A 21,980-nucleotide genomic window follows, 5' to 3' on the forward strand; every position below is an offset into this window, starting at 1 on the left:
TATGGACCGGCTGAACAAGGCCCTCGCCGACATGTTAGCAATGTATGTCGACGTCGAGCACAAGACGTGGGATGTCATCCTTCCGTACGTAACGTTTGCTTACAACAAGGCAGTGCAAAAAAAAAACAATGCAGATGATGCCGATCAAGCTACTTTACGGAAGGAACTCGACTACTACTCACGACATCATTTTGTCACACGTTACCGACGAAGAGAATCTCGACGCCGCTGCCTATTTGCAACGCGCTGAAGGAGCATGACAACTTGACCGCCTGCGCATGAAGAGCCAGAAAAGGATGGACAGCCGACACTACAACCTTCGACGAATACCCCCTAGGTGACCCTGTTTCGATTTCGATCCGCATACGCTGACGAGAACTTAGTGCGAAGCTTTTACGCCGCCATTTCGGACCCAACAAGACCATCCGACGCATTGGCCCGGCCCGCTCGAGTATGAGGTCGTACGAGACGCCATTTTGCAATGGCAGCGGCAGAGCTGAAATAGTGCACGTTGTGCGCCTTAAGCCGTTCTACCCACGTTATCGAACTTTGGGACTTCGTTTCATTAAAGCTTTTCCATTTTTTTTACTATGTGTGCGTTTGTTTTTCGCCCTTGTTCTGTGTTCGCAGCATCAGGATGGTACTTTTAAGGGTTGAGAACTGACGCGCATACTTCTTTATCTTTCTTCGTTCACCGCTTTTCACCGACTATCAAATGTCAAACGTTATCCCACGGTGCAGGCCGCCCCGCATGTATCAGAAATTTCTCGAATTTTAACGACAGTACTATCCGTTGTCTGTTGTCACCAAAGCTTTTGTAATCTTATTGTATACGCGACACGGATTCTGTAGTACTTTCTGGAAACCACGCGGGCACCAGCGAATACACTGGAATCTTCGACGAGTCATTTATAAGAGCCGACGCACTTGACCCGCTGATGAGATTATTGACGATCGCTGACATTGGACGCCGCTATTGTTGTGCTTGAATGTTGATTGTTTGGCTGGGCGCAAGTTCTCGCAATAAATAGTTAAATTTGTAACTAACACTTTTGACACTGCGTCGTTCTTCAACGTCAACACAACGCGACAATACTAAAGAGAGACAGGATTACGCTTTGTCCTGACTCTCTTTCCGCCTTTCTTCACGTATTTCGCACGGTAGGTTACCAGTTGGGCTAGTAGCCTCGTTGAGTGTGTACAACAATTTGATCATGAGAGATTTGACAGGCAAATAAAAATTAGTTTATTTTATTAGGCAGTTAAACAATTATGCGAAAATCCACTAAAAATCAAGAAATTGCGTGTAATACTTTAATGTGGTAGGGTGTTAGGTTATCTTCGAAATTATTTTACTAAGGCCAACGGTGGGATTTGAAGGGACATGAAGCCACTTTTCGGAAAGCAGCCGCGATGGGTCGTGCCCAGTGGTAAAATCGCGCACTAAACCTCTGTTATAGCACTTAATCTTGCACTGTTCCCCACAGTCTGGTGGACAGCGCAAATATGAAACCTCCGTCATCCCACGAAAAGAGGTGCCTATTATATCTTTCTGTTTAAGTTGGCGACTGAGCTTGTCCGAAGAAACCAGAGTGCTCGGGCTGCTCTGAGCTCCTGTGTGGTTTTTTCTGACACTCTGTCCTGCATGTGCATGTTCGGGTGCGGTACGGACTCCATGCCTACTTGGTTATCGCGCACATGATGCGCATGCACTTCTTACGTTTTGTTTAGTCATGGTATAGTTTGGAGCTAGTGCTTCTCTTGTGGTGCTGTCCATAATTCAAGCACGACAAAGTGGTATGAATCTAAGCTGGACGGCTGAAAGAGTTATTCTGCCGCTCATATTTAGCTAACTTGTGGTCTAGAAAAGTCCTCATTTTCTGTCGAATCAAGTGCAGTGTTAGGTGTGGTATGCTTATCACACAAAGACCTGCAAGCTCGTAAGGTGCATTTATTTACAAAGCTCGTGGACTAGGTAAAAATGTTGTTTTCAAACATCAGGTGCTCGAGTTGACGGGCCATTGCGTCGTTTACCATTGCACTGTGAAGGCTGAGGGTTCGCATTCCAACATTCCAAAGAAAGACCATTTAAAGAGCAGGTGTCCCCGCTACACCGGCCAACAGGACATATATATCCCAGGAAGGGTTGCATCTTTCTTGCTGTGTCAGATGAAATATTCTGCAGAAAAAAGAAAGAAGATGCGCAAGCAGAATATTCAAAATTGACCTTCAATATACTAAAGGTATGGGTGCTATGCTAGGACAAGATACTGTGGAAATAACATACAAGTACGAAAGAGTAGGGACACAGGCACGTGAAAACTTTCAAGAAGTTTATTTCAATGTTGGCAATATAAGAATATTGCCACACACGCGCAATGCGACAGAGTACATTCAAACGAAAAAAAAACTAGAACGCTGAAATATAGGCAAAATGATTGCGTCACCGCAACATGCCGTTCTAATAACTATGCTGGCAACCAAACAAAGAAATCGACATATAGTTTACGCATGTATTATCTTTGGAGGCTATATAAAAAGGTTCCATCAGGTCTCTGGCAGTATTATCCTTGCTTCATTCAAGCGTATTTATCCCCCGAACTCTCGGGGCACTCATGCAAACTCGGCAATGTGCAGGCAAATGCGCAATGCCGTTGTTTGTTGTCGGAAATTTATGTCCCTTGCACCATCATTATATCAGCGTTCATTATTCCCGATATAACTTCGGGAGATCAAAATTCTTGGACGACACAAATATTTCACCATCACAAGCGTTAAATATTATCTCCAGAGGTAAAGAATACGTAAGCAATAGGCCTGTTTATTTATTTGGTAGCAACCGGAGGTAGCTGGTGCAGCAGGTTGTGGTGACACAATCAAGTTCCATATATTTTTGACCGGTGTTTTATACAGTGAATTCGCGCTGCCTCATTGCACAAATATGGTAACAGTGTTATGTTGACTATTCTAACTGAAATAAAGGTTAGTTCAAAGTTTGCGCTGGCCTTTTCTTTTACTGTGTTGGCCTCATCTGTTTCGTAGGCGAAGTATCTTTTTCCACGCATAATTTCACCTGCGTGTTTTTTTTTCACTTGTGCGATTTTGTTAAGATGCGAACTCTATTGCAGGAATGAGATACAGCACGGTGATAATCAAAATATACACTTCTTAAGGCGTTAAGCCAACGTAAAAGATATAGAATAAACAACAATATATATTATTTAAATTTACCTTTCTCGTTCGATGAATCACTACTACATAGCTGTTTTCCTTGTTCAGTGGTCGACAGCAATGCTACGGCTACGCGCATACATGCTGCTATCAGTCTTCTGCTGTGGTGTTCTCACTCCTTGCTGTAGCAAGTGAAGCAAGGGGCCGGCCGAAGGCCAGCAATAAACCTATGACGGCTTCGGTCGTCTTCAATCTATTGGTGCCACGCTCGTTACGGTACCCCTGCTAGACAGTGCACGGGTAGCACGGGTACCATAATTTTCGCGGTAAAAAATACATTAAAATATGGGGTTTTACGTGCCAAAACCACGATCTGATTATGAGGCATGCCATAGTGGGGGACTCCGGAGGTAGCTGGTCGTTTGGCGTGCCTCATAATCAGATCGTGGGGGACTCCGGAAACTACCCGGCCATGCACTGAGGATGACCAGTGTTGTCGGCCCCAGGACCAGCTGACTGTTCCACGTTAATGATCGCGTGACCAAGGTTCGCTACCTCGCAGACACCGGTGCCGAATTTTGCGTTATTCCACCTACGTTGACAGATCATCGCTGACGTGACCATTCTACGCCTTCACTCACCGCCGTCAATGGCTCAACCATTAAAACGTACGGTCAACGATCGGTAAGTCAGGACATTGGGCGGAAGCAGAAATTTCGGTGGTCTTTTCTTGTAGCTGACGTACGAGTTCCCATCATAGGCGCTGACTTTTTTCTGGAATTTCAAGGTATTCGATGACGTCAAACAACATCGTCTCATCGACATAGAAGCCGACTCAAGTGTACAAGGCATCTTATGGAACATTCCACCTCTACAGCTCCTCCACACGCACTCCAGAGTTCCAACTCCGTGGTAAGCAGCTCTTGCGGAATTCCCTTACCTTTTCCTTCAATGCTTCACTGACACACCTGTCATACATAAAGTGACGCACGACATCGTCACGAAAGGCCCACCGGTTTCCGCACGACCTCGTCGCCTAGCACCAGACCGCCTGAAGATTGCTCGCCAAGAATTTGAGCACATGTTTGAACTTGGTTTTGTGCGGCCCTCATCAAGCCCGTGGTCCTCAGCGCTCCACATGGTGCCCAAAAAGGGTGGTGATTGGAGACTTTGCGGTGATTATAGCGCTTTCAATAAAGTAACCATTCCTGACCGATACCTGATTCCACATATGCAGGATTTCACTGCAGCTTTTCACACAGTGTTGCCAGGTTTGGCTATATATAGCCAAATTGGGCCTACAGAAAAACATTTTTGGCGTCAACTTGGACGAGTTGGCTATGTGGCTATATTTGGGCTACTGAAAATCTGTGACTTGGCTTTGTTTTGGCTATAAGTGGCGCCCTAATCAATGTGCCAGAGGTCGCTCTGATCGAGCAGAAACAAATCTCGATAGCTATGTTTTAGCTGGCTGAGCCGGCAGCGCGGTTGTGCGTGTGTGGGTGCGCAAAATGGCTGCCTACCTCCCCCCCTCCCCGTCTGCGCCGTTGTCTGAGCCGGTGGATTTGATCTTTGATGCACTTAAACTTACACCCCGCTTCACCGTCAGACACCCGATCCCCAGGCATCAGGATGAGCTTGGGAGTAGAGGGTTTTTCAGAGTACACTGTACTAACATGGCTATGTCATAAAGGGAGAGCGACAAAATAGGGTCGAGCAATCGTGGGGCCTACATGAAAGAAGGGAAGCACGGGTAGAATACAAGCTCCAGTGTCTTCATGGCCATGGCTTCTGGGTAAAGTATCACACGGGGCACAGCTTTCGACCTGCTTCACATTTCTCACGCTAAGCTTTATTGCCATTTTCCTTTTCCTGCGAGATGAATTTTTGTTCGTGCTTAGATTCGAGATTCATTTCGATAGATTGGACTTAAGATCGCATCCTCCTCGGAGAGGAGAATCGAACCATGGGGAAGTGGGCCAAGTATGCGAGAAAGTATAAAAATAATGGGAGCAAGACCCCGAGCGGAAGGCGGGTCCTGGTGATTTTACTTATAGATGGTTTGCTCGTAACGTCACAGATGCAGGTACTCATTGTGATAATATCTAAACATGTTTGCCATGAAGATATCAGTGCACTACGTCGCGTGAACATCACCCACTGTGTTAGCTTAGCAGGTGAGGTGCCCTGCTGCTGGCACAAGGACGCGGGTTTGAATCCCGGCCATGGCAGCCGCATTTCGATCGAGGCGAAATGCAGGAACACCCGTGTACTTAGATTTAGGTGCACGTTAAATAACCCCAGATGGTCAAAATTAATCCGGAGTCCACCACTGCGTCATGCGTCCTAATCATATCGTGGTTCAGGCACGTAGACCCCCAGCAATTATTATTAGCACATCAGCATAGTTTGCTTTATCACAGCAAGCGGGTTTCACAGGATTACCACTGTTATTAATTTTACGTTTACCTTTGCTCTTTTTGCGCCGTCGTGGCTTTTACCATTTCGAGCTAGTTACGTTCGGGACGTGCTCGTCGCCGAAAACGACGGCGCGATTCTTACACTGTAGCGCCGTTTTGCGCAGCAATCTTTTAAAGCTTCGCTTACACCGATTCAGACAGTGAGTGGCATCTGTTTGTCACTTTTTTAAACGCATGTTCTTGCCGTGCTAGAGACTTAAGATGGCGGCCGGGTTGATGTAAGTGGACACTATATAGAGCATGTACCAGCTAACCCGGGCCAAGCCTAACATAAAAAAGCGAGAAAACAAGATAGGACAATGATACAGATAACACGAGATATCATAGCGCGAAAGACTTGTTTTGGCTCGTAAAGAAAGAAGCCATGGGCGCGTCACCGTCACAGACCGCTGGACAGCTGAACTTTTCTACACTTTAGGCAGAGGTCACTTGAGAGGTCGATGATGCCGAACATTATTTTGCGTTCACGACAGCTAAACGCAGAGTTCGAAGTTAATATTACTGCAAATAACTAATATAATCAGTTAGTACTCTCTGTCATAAAATAAAAACACTGTGGTTTGATCATCTGCAGCGATTCACTGGAACTTGATAGCTTCCGGGGACAACCAAAAAAATGTTCTGTATGCAAGCATGATGTCGCTGTTGTTGTGGTCAAGGGTAGACCGCCACCGCGGCACGGACATTTTGCTGCGACAGGTTGTGCAAGAAAAAGATAGCCGTAGTCGAATGTAAAAATGTTTACACTGATCAAACTGCAAATACATATGGCTATGTTTCGCAACGAAATATTTTTCCCTTTTTGTGTTTGGCTACATTTGGGCTACAATTTCTCTAGCTTTGGGCTACGCCGCCTCGTCCCACCTGTCTTCACGGCTGTACAATTCTGAGTATAACTGATTTGGTAAGAGCGTCTCACCAGAACAATTTCGAGCCCTCCGACATACCAAAGACTGATACCATCACTCCTTTTGGCGTGTTCGAGTACCATCCTGTGCCTTTCGGATTCCGCAACGCTGCCCAGACATTTCAGTGTTTTGTTGACGAAGTATTTCACGGCCTCACCTGTTGCTTCGTCTATTTCGATGATATCATTGTCTTCAGCGGCAGTACATCCGAAGACAAGAGTCACCTGCGCCAAATTTTCACGCGACTGCAGCAGTACGGTGTCGTTGCCAACGCCTCGAAGAGTGAATTCGGCGTCTCAGAGTTATTTTTCCTTGGCCATCGTGTCGACCGTCACGGTGTCCGACCGCTTCCCAGTCGCGTCACTGTCATTTCCGAATTTACACTACCGACAACAGTGAGGAAACTTCTGAGATTTTCAGGTTGATTGATGATTGAACTACTCTATTTTAAGAGGCAAGAAATATTACTGAAAGTTCCTGCCACGCTGCGCCACCATGTTGCAGCCACTTCATGACTTGTTTGGTGGCCACATCAGACCAAGTGTCCCTTTTTTGGACAGTTACTGCCACCAAAGCTTTAGAAGACATAAAGATCCGGCAGATCCCACGCCTTCTAGGAATCAATGTTATGCGAACCGGTGTGCGGGGAGCCTACCAAGTTAACGAAACGACCATGAGACCAGCAAGACGTAGGTGGCTCTTTCACGACCTACATGACACGCAGGTCACGACATTCATGTCATGAGTCCTCCGGAGTCCCTTCAGCTACAACTAAGAGACCTTAAGGCGAAAGCCTGACCATAACTTCTACTCATGACTATAACTTCAAAGCTATAAATCAACAAATCTATACAACTATATGACTATAAACAAAGCTATAAATCAACAATCTTCAAACTATAACATAACTTCAAAGCTCATGACTATAACTTCTACAGCCATTCTTTAGTGTTTCCATCCTTCACTTAGTACCCACGTCCGAACCTATTTCAGTGTTTTTGTGTATTAATCTTTTTTCGCTGAGTCATTGTCATTTTTGCTCAGTCATGGTCATGACTATGATTTCTACCGTCATATTTTAGTGTTTCCTTCACTTAGTGCCCTCGTACGAACCCATTCTAGTGGTTTTTGAGTGTTAATCCTTTTTCGCAGAGTCATTGTCATTTATGCTGAGTCATGCTAAAGACTATGACTTCTACCAGTATCCGTTAGTGTTTCATTCACTTAGTACCAACGTCCGAACCCATTTCAATGGTTTTAGTGTTAATCTTTCTCGCAAGGTCATTGTCATGACCTACATGACACGCATGTCATGTCATGACATATATTTTATGTACGTCACATGATCTTGTCATAGTATGCCAATTTTGGTAATACCAAGTTAACGAAAAGACCCTGAGAGCACAAAGACTTAGGCGGCTAGATAGACACTGTCAATGTAGCAAATGTTCGCCAAGAAATGCTTCGCATTTAAAAGTGAAACTGGCCAAGGTGACACTCCTTGCTCATTCTATACCCAATAGCCTCACCGCCGTTATGGTCGAGGCTTCGGGTGGGACTGTTGGTGCTCTCCTCCAATAGTAAGCCGCTGGCACATGGCAGCCACTCTCTTTTTACTCTCAGAAGATGACGCCACAAGAGCGGCGCTACATCACTTTCGGCAGCGAGTTGCTGGCTATATACTATGCCATCAAACACTTTCGCCACCACTACTGACGAATCACAAGCCCCTAGCGCGCACCCTGAATTCAAACAGCGACTCGTCTATTCCCCGTTAGCTTAGACATCTGGCGTACATATCTGAGTTTACCAGTGACATTTGTCATGTCAACGCCAAGGACTGTGGACGATGCACTATCTCGGCTGCACGTCGACTTGACCTCTGTAACTTAACCCCACGTGGTTTCCCACACCCTTTTCGACACGTTTCCACGATGGCCCGCTGGGGAGCAGCCCATTGCGCTGGGCAGCGGCCCAGCGCGATGAAGACGATCTCCGTAGGCTCAGCGCCACTGCTACTTCACTCTTGCTTAAAGAAGTTTTTCGCCGAGCTTTTCGCCGAGCCTTTCTTGAGGCCCTACACTCCCTTTCACACCCCGAAACGAGAGTGACGCAATGACAAGTAACCTATAAATGGGTGCCGCCCCGTATGAACGCTGATGTTCGGAGCTAGCTATAATTGGCTAAAGTTTCTAGACACACAGTCGGCAGAATAGAAAGTTATCCACCTCCTGATGCCCGCTTCAGTCATATCCATATAGATATCGTTGGTCATTTGACTCCTCTGCAAGATCATAGATACATATTAACGTGCATCGACCATTTTACTCGTTGGCCCGAAGCTGTTCCGCTTAGGAACATTTCCGTAGAAATAGACACACAGGCTGTTGTCGAAGTCTGGGTCAGTCGATATGGCGTACTGTCTACTACAACAACCGACCGCGGTCGTCAATTTGAGTCGACACTTTTCCGTAACATTTGGAAAACATTTGGTACCACACACATTAAGACAACTGCCTACCATCCGGCGTCTAACGGAATGGTAGAACATTTTCATCGAGAAGTAAAGACTGACCTAATGTTTTCCGACAATATGCCATGGACGGAACGACCGCGGCCTCCGCCTCGGCCTCCGCACTGCACTGAAGAACGACCTGCGCTACTCAACAGCAGAACTTGTTTTTGGCACAACACTCCGCGTGTTCGGAGTGTTTTTATTGCGATAGCACTTATGGATACTCCAAGCGGAATTCTGCCGTCGGCGTCGTCGTCGCCGTCGCCGCGAGGTTCCGCATGAACTCCAACGGCGATGAAATCGTCGCCGAGCGCCGTATGCTGTATGTGCGAGTGAAAGCGCGCGAGGGCCTTGCGCTTTCACGGGGAACGAACACACGGCGGAGAGCAAACGCTACTTCCGTCGCGCGAAAGACCGTGGGGGCATGGGAGGGAGGGGAGGCGATGTTTAGCTGCGGCACCAAATGCGTATTAATGCGATAACACTTATGGACACTCCAAGCGGATTTCTGCCGTCGGCGTCGTCGTCGCCGTCGCCGTGAGGTTCCGTATAAAGCCCAAGGGCAATAAAATCGCTGCCACGCGCCGTATGCGCGAGTGAAAGCGCGTGGGGGACGCGCGATATCGTGGAGAGCGAACGCACGGCAGAAAGCAAACGCGACTTCCGTCGCGCGAAAGGCCGTGGGGGTATGGGAGTTAGGGAGGCGGGAAGATGCTGCGCTGCGGCACCAAATGCGTATCTTGCAACCGGGCGCAAGGTTAAATGGCCACTCTCCCATGCGAAAGGAGGAAAGCGGGAAGGCAGCGCAAGAGGGAGGGGGGCAGCTTCTGCTCTGCCAACAACGGCGCTTGTGCTTTGCGCGGCTGCGGCGGTCGCCCGCACCGTCTTTTAAAAGCAATCTCCACACGGCTCTGACCTTTGTATGCGCTGTGCATTCGCCGCGCAGTTTCCGTTGAAGCGATAGACCGTACGAACCTTCGCTCGCTGCGGTGGCTGCGCTTGCTGCCAGCGTTTTGACAGTGGTTGTCTGCGGTCATTGAGTGTGATCTATTCATGTTTGCTTGTACGCGCTGACACCACGCTTGTTAATTGAGTTAGTAAGTGAATGTGTCCCAGCTTATGTAGCCGATAAAACTACTATCTCTACTTTAAATAGCTCTCTACTAATTTGCTATCGCAATTGATGCTTTTTATGACATTTTTTGGTACACATTGATCCCCTGTACCCTTTGAAATCACCAACTACGCAAGCAAGCTTCCACCAACGATGTACACCATTGTTTCGCCACCTGTTCGCGCCAATCGTCAGGACGCGTTGTCAGCCCGCACCTCAGCAAAATCACGCACAACTTCATACGCCGAGACGCAGTCCATGCTCCGCTACAACCACCTTACGACGGCCACTTCATGGTACACAGCGTACGCCCAAACACATTACAGTGATGATCAACCGGCGCCAAGACACCGTATCGACTGGCCGTCTTAAACCGGCTCATTAATCGATAAGCACACACACCACCCCAAACGCCTTCGAACCTACATATAGTCGTCATAGTGTGCGTTTTGCTACAGATACGACCATCATTTCTTCCTTTCGCCCCGCTCAGCAGCACCGTGGCTTCCTCACTATATAGTGTGAGGGCCCTGTAGCGTCTACGTTTCGGTGCGTCGGCTCGAAGGTAGTAGGGGATAGGGAGCCTACATGGAACGCCGTTTTAAAACGGCGTTGCATGTAGGCTCCCTAGTAGGGGGATGAAATCGGGCGCGCGTGGTGGGCGGTTTGTTCCCCGATCGCCATGTTTTCGCCACTGTGAATTTTAAAATATTTATTAATATATAGAATGACTGATTGCGTCACTCCATTACCGACAAGTTCATTCCTATAGCCGTTTTGGCTGGCGTTGTGGTCCGCCGCCACCACCGACGGTTTCCGTCGCAGCACTTGCCAGGCATGAGCAAACAAATACCCATTTCCCACTGCTATCGAACCCAAGCACTCTTCGCGGCAGCCAGCTTCTCTGCCGCAGCATCACACCACCGCTTTCTAGCTGCTGCGGAAACATCTTATACACGCGTCATAACAGGCCAGGAGTTGGGCCTTGTGAGATGCTCGCAGCGTAGCGTCGATACGTGCACACTTTGCATTGCAGCTACATGTTATTGCAGCAGGTGGCACGCCATATAGTAGTTGCATAGGTAGCCGTACAAGGTAGATATATAACCTTTATAACCACTACAATATAATATAACCTTTATAACCGCTACAAGCGTACCGACTCACCAACTGAGCTATCACAATGCGCCGGCCTTCACACTCTGGCAAGCCGAGCGAAACTACAGCGTTTAAAGTTTTTGTATATGCTACTCCACAACTCATTTAAACTAAACTACTCAGACTTTATAAACCTTAAATCCACTCGCCAGACTCGACTGATGCACCCACATAGAATAGAAGAGTTTTCCTGCAATAATAACACGTTTTTGTTTTCATACTTCCCACAAGCTGTGCGTGAATGGAATGAACTGAACCCGTGTGTCACCGCTCAAACAACGTTTCCCAAATTTGTTGAGCTTGCCCAGAAAGCAGTCCTCTCTTTTACATATTGATATTATTTGCGTCTCTGTATGTGTTCCCACCTATCCTGTATTTTGTTAAGCCAGGATTGCAGCTGTACATATATGTGTCAAATTGTTCACCCACTCCTGTAATAACCCCCATGGGGTTGACAGTATGTTGAAATAAATAAATAAGTTTTAGGAAGAAAAAGAATATTAGTGAGACCTATTCACATGAATAAATGAATCAGGCTAGCTGACTGTTTGTCCCCACCACGTTTCAAAGAGGATGCGAAAAAATCATCGCCATCAGCATACAGCAGCAGCAGCATCGAATCGTGTCACTTGTCACGCGATGGCAGATGCGCGCCACGTAGCGTCTATACGTGCAAAATGTGCATTGCATTCGCGTTGTTTTCCATCAGGTGTCACAAAATGTCGCAGTTGCATCCTATGAAGGGATCTGATGTGTGCGCCGCGTAGACTCGGTACCTGAGCTTACTCTTCGGTAAACGTTATGGCGCCTCCTCGCAAGGTACGAACCACTGCTGAAAAGGCGAATTGTACAGCTACGTGCGCGGCGGCAGCCAGGAAACATTGGGCTTAGCACACCGCTGTGCAGAGAGCAGCACAAGTCACAGCTCGCCGTCGACGGCGCACAGTTTAGTCCGTTCTCATGAAAACGATGCACAGACTTCGCCGCGATGACCCTCGAGTGCGTTCAGCTGGAAATAGAGCTCCTATGGAACCGCTCCTCTAACTTAGACTGTGACTGTGCTGCGTGGTCCGCGCAGATCTGTGACTTTCGTAAGTAAGCTTGTCGTAAGAGGGCTATGCCAAAATTTGTAAATAAGATAGTTTTGCGAATTCCACTCGAAATCTTCATAACGGCCTATTTACAAAACACTTATCCGCAATACTGACGAAGTGGTGTACACTTGTTCGTGAAAATGTAACTGATGAGGAGAAAGAAAAATGTAATGCAAAAATACGAAACATACAGTGCACTCTTCGTCTCCTTGCTGGACAGTCACCTTATGTACAGAGTTATCACAGGTTTGCTTGCATCCCACCCGGATCTGTAAAAAAAAAGATTTGGTTTTAAATATACAACAATCCAATCGCTGCACCAATAAAACAGTTTTGGTTGCTGCCTTTCCTCATGACTTCGAGCATCAGAATGTTTCCAATTGAATTAGCATTGTTGACATAACGCCTACATACATTTACATATCACATTGTTTATATAATTTTAAGAATAAAATTGGGTTTGAGTGAATACGGCACGCATTGCCAAATCCTGACAACGAGCTTACCACTGTCGTTGAAAAGAAGAGTGTACAATCATTGCATTCTACCGGTGCTAATATATGGGGCAGAAACTTGGAGTTCAACAAGGAATCTGGAGAACAAGTTAAGGACCGCATAACGACCGCATAAATGTTAGGCCTAACGTTAAGAGACAGGAAGATAGCGGTGTGGATCAGAGAGCAAATGGGGATAGCCAATATTCTAGCTGACATTAAAAGGAAAAAATGGAGCTGGGCAGTTCATGTAACGCGTAGGATGGATAACCGGTGGCCCATTAGAGTTATAGAATGGATACCCAGAGAAGGGAAGCGCAGTTGAGGACGGCAGAAAACTAGGTGGGGTGATGAAGTTAGGAAATTTGCAGGCACAATTTGGAATCAGCTAGCGCAAGACAAGAGTAATTGGAGTAATTGGAGATCACAAGGAGAGGCCTTCGTCCTGCAGTGGACATAAATTTAGGATAATGATGATGACCTAACGCCACTTTATACACGAGGCGATCAGGTTCTAGTGATCATTAAAAATATTCTAGTTTCATCTAACCCTGTTCTGTTCTGGTATACTTTGGACAATAATCCTACACATGAAATTTCTGCCAATGATTATTATTTGTTACATGACATTATTAGGAATAAACCATTATTATTGGCACGTACAGAATACCCTGGCCTCTTCAAATGAGAATCTTGCAGTCAGAATAATTGCGCAAATTCCAGCATAGTCAAACTTCAGCATCTTTTTATTTTGAGGCATAGCGGATGCTATTAGTATCCTTTTATTTTTAGAAGAAATAAAGGCACATGAAAGCTGCGTATCGCAGGGACAAGCAACTTCAACACGAGCATTCAGTAGCAGACTTGTAATAACAAATGCTGCGGTTGCGATGCGCTGTTACAATAGGTTTATGTGAAGCTTTGTCAGTGTTAGTGAAGAACGCTGTTTCTGCTCAGCGGCAATTTTTAAGCAGAGACAACAAAACCCAGACGGACACATTTCCCCTGGGAAGCACCTCGCTCAAGAGTAGTCCTTTGCTTTCGGTCATGCACATGCCACACATGAAGGCGACGACATGGAGATGACTTCGACGCAACGACAACAAATGAAGGGCGATGATGACATGACGACAATGGTATGACAAAGGCAAAATGATGATGATGATGCAGTGAGGACGATGTAATGGCGAATACAGTGTGACGACAAAGGTATGACCATAACGGGATGACGACAGTGAAATTACTAGGACAGAAGGACGACGATGGATATACGACGGTGACGTCAAGGTGCTGGAGCTCTCGAGCGCACTTATGTGCATCACTTGGCGTCACGGGTCTCCTCGATTAGCGCTATATGCGGTGTTTATCTGCACTATGTCCGGTAGCGGCTAATTGTCCAAGACTATAGCCAGTAACCTGCACTATTGTTTTATCCAAGTATCGGGTGGCTTCAGGCTTATAACTAACCTTACTTTAGTCCCAGATTTATGTGCCTTTCTCACATCACCCGCCTTGCGCTGGTGTCGACTTAGTTCTCCTGCCACGGCGCGAGCCGCCTGATCAGCACCCCTGCCACCTAATGAATTACCTTAGAAATTTTTTTGCCGTCGCGTCAGCACCATTCCTCTTGCGCTCGTGCCTACCGATGGAGGCTCCATCAGGCGCAAGAACCCGCAGGCTGTCCAGAAGGAATTTAAGACCATGTCCAACCACTTCCAGACTATCACTGTCGTGCGAGCTTTCCGGACCGGGATAGACCAGACATGTGTTTACGATCTACTGATAACCACATCAATCATTTCCACGACGGTGAGTGTTTTTATCCAGCATCACCTTTCGTGCACCAAAGGCCTTGTACGGGGCGTAGCCTCCCGCTTAAGTCCAGCCGACACCCTGGACATGCTCTTAGCGGTAGGTGTCAATGCTATTTACCGTTGCAATCGTCTTGTAAACACCGACAGAATTCAACCTTAATCAGTCATTGCCACGTTTGTGGGAACATTTCCGTCAGAATTAAACATGTGGCCTCTTGTTTTCCCTGTAGAACTACTCGCGTCGCGTCCAATCCAATGTCAGAATTGTCGGCCATTCGGGCACAGCGTAGGAAGATATAAGTCGACCTTGCGTTGCCGCTCCTGTGCAGAAGGTCATCCCTTAAGTGAATGCTCCGCCCAATCTCAAAAGTGCTACCTCTGTGGGGGAACACACCCAGCAGACTCTTTGAACTGCACAGCTCGAGCTCAAGATATACAAATTCTTTGAATAATCGACCACCGTCCCTGCTCCTGAAGAGATGAAATTGCAGTTTTCAAAGACATAGCGGATACTCTGGTGTTCCAGTACGCAACACACCAATCGTGGATATTAATATCTCGGAAGTAACTGACTCTGCTCTGGAAAACTATGGATAAAATTATATCCGGCCTATCCGAATGCTTCGAGCAAATCATTTCCAGTGACATAGTGCAAATAATGGAGGCCACCAAGGCACCGCTGCAATCCTCAGTACCTAAATACACAACACGAATGTCTAGCGGCGAGGTATTGGCGCCTTCTGCATCCATAGTCCAGCCGACGTACGCTACTACGCCAGTCCAACCAAGCTAGGACGAGTCCTCTTATTCAGACTCCGTTATTGTCATAGATATGCAACTTGACGCTCGATCTCACAAACACATGGGATCCCAAATTTCTGCGATGAGGAAAACAAAAATCAAGAAAGGGTCAACCATCGCCTATTATTAAAGAAAGCATCCTAAATGAGGCAGTTTGCTCTGATGTGCGATCAAAACCATTCAACAGTTGAAAGTATTGCAGTAGAACTGCCGCTCTGTATTCTCAACGTTAACAGATTTGTCTTACCTTCCCTATTCAACTTCACGCAGATGTTGTACTTCAGGAAACTTAGCTTTCATATCAGAAAAATTTCATTTGAGAGATTTTCGGTTTTTGCAATCAGATCAAAACTCGCGAGGTGAAGGATTATTGGTGCTTGTTTTAGTTAAAACTTGTCACAGGGAAACATTTCTTTTCAAACCATGGACTCCGACTGCTACATTTTGGCAATAGATTTATGTCACCCTCTCCCTCTCCCGCGCGCTCCTCCTCGCTTGGTTGTATCTTGAAAGCCATCTGCGGCGGGGGCGGAATCCTTCCCCCCTGCGCTGTGTTTTCGGGGCTTATAGCACGCGTCGATGCGAGTGGCGCGACGAAAGTCAATTCGCCCGCTCCTGCTGCCGTGCTTAGTCACTACAGCGTTTTGAGAGCGAGTTCCTGCGGTCATCAAGAAACATGCGTTCATATTTGCTTGAGCGCGCGGGACACCAGAAATTTAGATAGTATGTCTGTGTTTAGATGTTTATGCAGTGGATAAAATTACTATCCTTAATTCGTATAGTTGCCAACAAATTTGCTGTCTTAATTAATGCTTCACATTTCTAAATACTTTTTTGCTAAATATGAAAAACTGAAGTGTTTATCAGCAGGCTGCGCTACCTTATACCTCCGTGAAGCTTCTATCTACATAGGTCTGGTCTTGTGCCATCACCATTATCCTCATTCTGTAATGAAGCGGAGTAAACAAAGCATTCTTTGGAGGTTTGTAGCCCTTTTAATGTAATAAGAAAAATATAATTTAAAATTCCGCTTCGAAATATCGGCCAAGGTTTATTTGTGCCTGTGATCCCATGTTTGAGATCCTCTATTAATGTTTCCACCACAGAAATGTTTGCTTGGCGATTCAAAATTACCTGATCGAATCTAATCGATGACCATGCTAGACTGATCGTTCCCCGTCCCCACCACAGTTTCATGATAAAGCGAAGCTTTATATGTCTACCAAAATTGTGTATGGGTAGGCGAAATCGCCTGTGTACGGAAAATTATCATCATCAGCAGTGGCTCGAGCGTCGTCTTCTCCCGCAGCTGGCTCGTTGGCGCCGCTCGTGTTGCTCTCGTGCTCGTGCTAGGCACGCGCTCTTTCCACTGCTCCCGCGTTCGTCGTCGTCGTCGTCTTCTTCCACACATGGCTGCGTTGCCGCTCATCATTCCAGCATAGAATTTCACTTTTCTGTCGTCGTAATGGGGAGGCCGCGTTTACGGGGGTATGAGCCATTGCTTAAGGGGGTATGAGCCATTCATTCTTTTACGTAAAAATTTAATTTTGAAGCCATTTATTCTCGAAGAAGTGCAAGCAGCTATGGTGCGCGAATGCTGCTAACCGCGCCGCCGAGAAAACTCGAGACTTCGAACGCAAGCGACAACGGAGGATTGCGGGCATACCGTCAGTGACATCATTCCCTCCGTTTTAGCCGAACGTGTGTGTAACCTGACAATGGAGTCATCAAAACTTTATTGAACCCTCGCGATTAACCCAGTTATACATACCGGGGCCGCACGTTTCAGCTTCGCTGATGAACTATCTTCACGGAGTGGTAGGGCCGACGAGCTTTATTTATTTATTTAGCTATGATTACCTTTTTTTTCTTTTAGTTCATGATTTTCTTCTTTTTTTGCTGTAACAAAAATCTGACTTTTATGTTCCAACATAGATTTATTAATTCTCTTGGTTTTAGCCACCCAAATTTACCCAATTCATGCGCGATCTCTTGCATGTGGGTATGCGCAACAATCACCCAGGACAACAAAAGCAGCAAACAGCATTCGAGACAGTGATGGTGCATGATTCGCTTTGCAAGTATAGCCCCGTGATTATTACTTATGAGTGTATGGTAAGTACAGTGATGTTTGACATTTGTAAGCCTCTGTAGCCCCGATAGTCCCTAGGTTTACACATGGCATTGCCCTATTCAGCAAAAATGGGAACGAATTACAACACATGATTGAGTACCTTAAACGAGAAAGTGTCAGAGTGGGGTTGCAAATTACTATGCAGAAGACAAAGATAATGTTCAATAGCCTGGCAAGGTAACAAGAATTCAGAATTGCCAGTCAGCCTTTAGAGTCTATAAATGAGTGCGTTTATCTAGGTGATTTACTCACATCGGACCATGACCACGAGATCGAAATTTACAGAAGAATAAAATTCGATTGAAATGCATACGGCAGAGATTGCAAAATCCTGACTGGGAGCTTACCACTATTGTTGAAAATAAAAGTGTACAATCATTGCATTTTACCGGTGCTAACATATGGGGCAGAAACTTGGAGTTCAACAAAGAATCTGGAGAACAAGTTAAGGACTGCACAAAGAGCGATGCAACTAAACATGTTCGGCCTAACTTTAAAAGACACGAGAGCGGTGTGGATCAGAGAGAAAACGGGGATAGGCGATATTCTAGTTGACATTATGCTGAAAAATGGAGCTGGGCAGGCCATGCAATGCGTAGGACGGATAACCAGTGGAACAGATACGAAGAGAAGAAAAGCTCAGTCGAGGACGGCAGAAAACTAGGTGGGCTGATGAAGATAATAAATTTGCAGACGTAAGTTGGAATCAGCTTGCGCAAGACAGGGGTAATTGGAGATCACAGGTACCGTCCTGCAGTGGACATAAATATAGGCTGATGATGATGATAGTCTCTAAATCTCGTTGCCCGAGATTCTTGAGAATACAAAACTCACTTTTAAATTTCTTCGTGCTCTAACTGTCAGTTACAAATTATGTTATTTATGTCAGTTACAAATTTTGTCAGTTACAAAGTTACAACAGATGTTGCTCATTATTTCATAGTGGGCATGCCTAGAAAAAATTATTTTCTACAAAGAGCACTTCCGCAGCTGAATAAACCATGGAAGAAATTTAAAGTGATGACATGTTCCTGTATTTTAGGAAATCACAAACCAAGATTCAAGGAGCAGGTGTTCCTGTGATCCTGCATTCAGTAAACTCGGGAGGGAGAGGCTCAAACAAAGCAGCTGTCCAACTGCGTAATGACTTCGCGCGGTCCGAGGAGTAAATGCATTACGAAAAAGGCACGAGTTTGTTCTTGTTCGTGAATTTTCAGAGTCATTCAAGAAATTGATGCAAGGACTGTTGGACGGTGGGCTCTATCCAGGTGTGCGTCAATAAAGTGCATTTTATAGAATTCGTGTCCAACACTTGCAACCTAGAATTAATAAAATAATAATAAGCTGGAACATACTATAAATTTGTTTGTTTTGGAACATGCCCAAAACCTGCTGATTAGCGCCTTGCTCAATAAATACATAATCATAATTTCAACTATTTGTGCAAGAAGGATTTACTCTAAGCAATTTTATTAAATGCGATGAAAAACGTATTCTTAACTTCGACACTGCTTTATTTTTTTATTTTTTATCTATTTATTTGCTTATTCCCATTGTTTCCATCATTCATTCATTAACTCACTTCCCTATTCATTTATGCTTGTATCTTGTTAAATAACCAGAGCACTCCTTAGATCTCTATTCAAGGAAAGAAGCATTGAACAATCAAAACAAAACACAAACCGGCTTTCCATGCGTGTTGAGCCACATTGGACTGCAGTCAGCTGTAATACAGAGAAAGCAGAAAGTGGTGATAATATTATTATTGTTATTATCTACGTTTCTAGGCTCAACGCTTGCCGCTGTAGAAAAAAAAAGGTACACGCAATACAGGATAAAAAGTGAAGAATTCAAAATACCCGAAAATATAAAATATGGAAGTGCGCAGTGAGGGCAGCGAAGAAGAGATAATAAAAGTGGAAATTATAATAAATGAAATATAGTACGAATACAATGGTGTGCCAATATTACAAATCTACGTTACAGATTACTGTGCCGGTCTCAACAATCTTCAGTTCGTAGGCAAGTTCGCAAAACATCTTTCCATACCAGTCGTCGAAATGTTTAAATAAAGGTGGGAATCAAAGTGTTTCTTAAACAAAAATAAAACAAGTATGCTTCATCACGTCTACACGCACTCCCAATTTTCCGCATCTGTAAGACGTTGCAATCTTTTTGGGCATCCTCTAGAAAATAAATGTCATCTACGTACAATAACCTAGAGCACGCTGCTCCAGAGTATCTCGGTGAGCAAGCCTCCGATGTCTTCCAATAAAAATAGAAGCACTAAATATAAAATGCCTTATTTTATTACAAGGAAGCTGTTATAGGCTCCAGAAGATCGTTTCTGGCAATGGAAGTAAATAGATTGACAGACAAACTTTATTCAAACATCACATAATGCTTAGGAGCGCGGACACAAAGCCTTGAACCGGCTTTATTGGGTCCGTGACCCCTACAAATGGCTCACAGCGAGAAAGCGCGATCTCACTAAATGGGTTACAGATTCGCAGTACGTATGTATGAAACAGTAGAGGAGGAGGAATAAACTCTATCTAAAGAAATCAGCTGACGGTGAAATCGTCCGAGGTGGGCGGCGTCCCTACTGCATGATGCCGTGGGCGTGAGCCGACAGCTTGGCCCTGCTCACCAGGCGATGCTAGTCTTCATGGTTGGGGCTTGTCAGCTGGGCCTCCCACTGTTCGACGGTTGATCCGGAGATGCGTGGTGTCGTAGGGTGTTGCATACATTCCCATACCATGAGGTAGAGGATATTGGGAGCAGAGCAGAAGGCGCACTTGTAAGTATAGCTAGTAGGATACATGGCGTGTAGGAGGGTGCCGTGCGGGAAAGTGCCAGTCTGTAGATTGCGCAATGTCGCCGCCTCTTCTCTTGTTAGCTTGGGATATGGGGGTGGGTAGATCCTCCAGCCCAGTCTGTAGTGGCTCAGGATATCGGCGTATGTTTTACAGCGTAAGCTGTGATGGGCTCCTTCCAATAGCCGTTTCGGTTCGCGATGGTGTCCGCTGCCTCCGCCTCCGCCGAAGGTGTCCGGTGACCGTAGCCGCTATCACCGGAAATGCGAAAAAAAGTATTCGGCTCCCTCCTGGATCGAACCCGGGCCCGCTCCGCGGGAGTCAGATACTCTACGACCGAGCCACGCAAGCACTTGTTATTAGGTAGCAGGAAAATGCCCTATAAACGCACCCTAGGCAGGCGCGCTGGTGCAGACGAGATCCGGTCCGGAGCCTTCACCAGTATGGTGGTGCCATCTAGTTGAGGCGCCTGCAAGCGTAGAGCTACGTGCGCGGCTACAACCAGGCATCATCGGGCTCTGCAGGCTGCTGTGCAGAGACCATTACAAGCCCCAGCTCGCCGTCGACGCCGGGCGGACAGCTCAGATCGTTCTCGTGAAACCGGGGCAAAGAGACTTTACCGCGAAAACCCTGTTGTGCGTGGTGCCGAAATTAGAGCTACTCTTGAGCCACTCCACCAGCTTAGCTGTGACTGTGCTGCAGTGCCGCGCAGGCCTGTGACTTTTCGGGACGCTTTTGTGTGGGTCTATCGGGGCTCGTGAATCCGGTGGGATAGCGTGGAGAATGTGATCTCGGGCAGCGGCGTTAGCCGCTACATTACCCGCCAGTGACTCGTGTCCCGGGGCCCAGACAATGCATAGTTCTTAAAAAATGTGTAGATTCTCGAGGATGCTCAGGGCTTGTTTGGAAATGCGGTGTTTTTGCTAATTTCTACGTGCTTTTTCGTCAGTCCTAGATGGCTGTGACATCATCCTCCTCTCGCTTGCCGTAGTGGCAGCCAGGGCTATCGGCACATCTTACGCGTAGTAGATGTCTGAAGTGTTTATCGAGGCCGTTGCTAACTCGTCCCCGTAGCTCTTGATCACGCTGATAGCGTGGGCCGCTCGGTTCTTGTACTTTGACGCGTCGGTGTATCTCATTGATCCTTTTTTGTCATTCGTAGTCCTTACGTACAGCTTCTACTCTCGCTTGCCTCCTTTCTGTGCTGTAGTCAGGGTGCATGTTTCTCGGGATGCTGGCCACCATGATCTTCTCCCTCAGGGGAAGAGGAACCTGCTGTTTTCTGGATTCATATACCACTGGGTAGCCCGGTCGGCTTAGCGTCTCCTTGCCCATGCTGGTGAGCTGGAGTCACTCTATCTGACTTGTCTTGTGGGCCTTTACTAGTTCTTCCCAAGTATTGTGGATGCGCAGGCTGAGTAGCTTCTCCGTGTATCTCGTTGGTGGAAGCCCCAGTCCCAGCTTTTAGGTCTTTCGTATTA

The 21,980-nt window shown here is 46.3% G+C and overlaps 1 long non-coding RNA gene across 1 annotated transcript; it reads right to left on the minus strand.

The window, feature by feature from the left end:
- Positions 1-1,941: 1,941 nt before the first annotated feature.
- Positions 1,942-19,407, minus strand: LOC125945216 (uncharacterized). The gene is made up of 3 exons (XR_007466701.1): positions 19,367-19,407; positions 12,632-12,709; positions 1,942-2,179 (listed from the first exon to the last, which is right to left on the minus strand). It is a non-coding gene; the product is annotated as an uncharacterized LOC125945216 (long non-coding RNA).
- Between the last annotated feature and the right edge of the window lie 2,573 nt (positions 19,408-21,980).

Source organism: Dermacentor silvarum, chromosome 4, assembly GCF_013339745.2.
Source record: "Dermacentor silvarum isolate Dsil-2018 chromosome 4, BIME_Dsil_1.4, whole genome shotgun sequence".
NCBI classification, from domain to species: domain Eukaryota; kingdom Metazoa; phylum Arthropoda; class Arachnida; order Ixodida; family Ixodidae; genus Dermacentor; species Dermacentor silvarum.